Genomic DNA, 2,452 nt, shown 5'->3' with positions numbered 1-2,452 from the left:
CCCCCCCCCCAGTTCACGGCACCGTTCATACTGCCTCACCTTGGTCGATGAGCGGTGACCTTCCCTGGAAGTTGAGCAAACCGTTTCCGATTCCGTGCACCAATGTCACGCCCTTCGCTCGCTGGAGGCGGCTGGATTTTCTCCGTCTGTCGTTTGGGGCCTCGCCTGTCCCTGCCGTGCTGCGCTTCGGCGCCGTGGCGACCGTTTCGCTGATTTGGTCCGCCTCCGCCCCGCGTCTTGGCGGGTGGGCCGGAATCACAGGAAAGTCGCCATTAAAAAAGACTTAGACTGAAGTTGTTTCGCTATTGTTCGTTTCCGGAATACGGCTGACTCGCCCCCGACCCCTTGCAGTTAGACTGTACCGCATGCACGCGCGCGGGCGGGTTGCCTAGTCGATGAGCCTATGCCCTGAGCCGCAATAAGCAAAGCCCGCCCGCACTGTACAGTACACAGATAATTTCGAATGAAAGACAATTGTTGCTGCATATGTTGACGAAATAAACGTGAAGTTTTTGTTTAAAACGCTCTGTTAACATGCAGGTTGAGTCGAGGGAGAGCCGGCCGGCGCCAGTGGTGGAGCAAAAATAGTTCTCTTATTTAATTGCACTTTTACCCGGGCAACAAAAACCAGGCGCGGGATGCAGGGATACTTTAAAGATGGAGAAATAGCAGCAACTGTGGCACTCAAAACTTAAGTTGTCACTTCTGAATTGTTTCCGGCGCTCAAATGCAACACTGTTCAGCAGTAAATAGTAATGTAAAAAGTCCTGTAAATAGTACTGTATGCTTCTCGCGGTATGGTCCCCTTCACTGGACGCGGCGGGCCGCGGCCGCGTCAAGGCTCTTGACCCGCGGCGATGCGCTTTGAGAGTGGGAACGGAACTGGACTGCTTAGTCACCCTTTGTTATGGGTTCCGCCTTAACGCCCCGTCGCGCCCCGCCGTACCCCGCCATGCCGTACCCCGCCCCGCCGTACCCCGCCCCGCCGTACCCCGCCCCGCCGTACCCCGCCCCGCCGTACCCCGCCCCGCCGTACCCCGCCCCGCCGTACCCCGCCCCGCCGTACCCCGCCCCGCCCAACCGTTGGCGTTGAAGGCTGCTGCGCCAGGGCCCAGCAGGCGCTTCGTTGCATTCCGCGTCCTAATAGGCCCTGCAGCAGCCTGCAGCCCGCCGGACAAGTCGCTGCCGCCGCGTCCCTCCGAACAATAATGGCCTGTAGCCCGTGTCCTGTTTGCTCGGACAATGACGGCCTGGAGCCCACTGGAACCCACTGGAGCTGGCTCGGGCCTCCAGGCCTCCAGCAGCGGCGGGCGACATCCCTGCGCTGCTGGAGGCGTGCTGGAGCGGGCGCTCCCAGCCCTGGGCGGGTCCTTTGTCGTGGCTCCAGCATGGCTCCAGGCCGTCCCCGTGCTGTTGTTGTTATTGGCTGTTTGTTCCAGCGGCTGGTAAAGAAGCTCCTCCAGTTTCTGCTGAGGAGAACAAAGGTGTGCGCGCCCGCGGCGTTTGGCTCGCGGGGCCTGGCGGGCGCCTACCGACCTGTGGCGTTTTGTTGTTTAGGCCACTAGGCCAGGCAGGCGCGGCCAGGCCGCCTATTGCGCAGCGGGTGACGACCTTCCCGCCCGCGGCTGCCGCACGCGGCGCGGCGTTGTTGGCAAGCAAGGTGTGACGCGACTGGTCCAGCAGGCGGCCGCAGGCAACATCCTGCGGCGGGCGGCGACGAGCGCTCATCTCTCTTTCCGGCCGGAGGCTGACAATAACAGGCCAGTGTTTCGCCTCCTGCCCGGACCCCTCCGGCCCCGCGCCACCGAGGCCGTGAGTGCGCAAAACTGCACTAATGACGAAACGTTGTCGCAAACGGACGCCGCGGAGCGCGCGCTCGTGTCGAAAAAGTCCTGCGCCGCCGGCGTGGCCGGTTTCTTTCTGTTTTTTCTGTCTACTCTTTCGTGGTGTTTATCCAGGAATAGATACAGCAGCGGCTTCCTCTCCTCTCGGAAGGGGCTATGGCCTGGCTCTGGCCTCATTAGCGCCCTTTGCGGGGCCCCTGCTGGCCAGCGCTCCCTACTGGACCTGGACTCCCCCCCCCCTTTTTCCTCTTCCACCTGCGATCCAATGTGCAGATTGTTCTGCCGCAGAGCATAACAGAGCCCTGCTGCAGCAGGGCTGCCAGCCCGCCAATACCGGCATAAATCTTGGGCGTCCTTTTATTTCTTGTCTTCTGTTTACTCCTTGGCGTGGCGTGGCGTGGCGGGGCGTGCGTGCGCTCTCCGGCCGGACCGCCTGGTCCAGAGTGGTGCTGCTCGGCCCCTCTAGTTGGTGCTGCAGCCCACGGCGGGCCCTGTAGCGGGCGCGTCGTTAATTGTCCTCACGCCGAGGCCAAGCTTTACGGCGGCCCTGCCTGATCGTTCGTTAGAGTGGATGAGATAAATGAAAGGGTCCATCATCCTGTGCCGTG

The 2,452-nt window shown here is 61.8% G+C and overlaps 1 protein-coding gene across 1 annotated transcript in view; it reads left to right on the top strand.

Moving 5' to 3' along the window:
- Window positions 1–2,452, top strand: part of LOC113215821 (supervillin) — a gene marked incomplete in the record, with an annotated part of 59,433 nt that overhangs the window by 31,666 nt on the left and 25,315 nt on the right.

This window comes from Frankliniella occidentalis, unplaced genomic scaffold (genome assembly GCF_000697945.3).
Source record: "Frankliniella occidentalis isolate FOCC.00 unplaced genomic scaffold, Focc_3.1 Scaffold100, whole genome shotgun sequence".
Taxonomy (NCBI): Eukaryota; Metazoa; Arthropoda; class Insecta; order Thysanoptera; family Thripidae; genus Frankliniella; species Frankliniella occidentalis.
The sequence above is the reverse complement of the archived record's forward strand: the minus strand, read 5'-3'. Positions and strand labels throughout refer to the sequence as shown.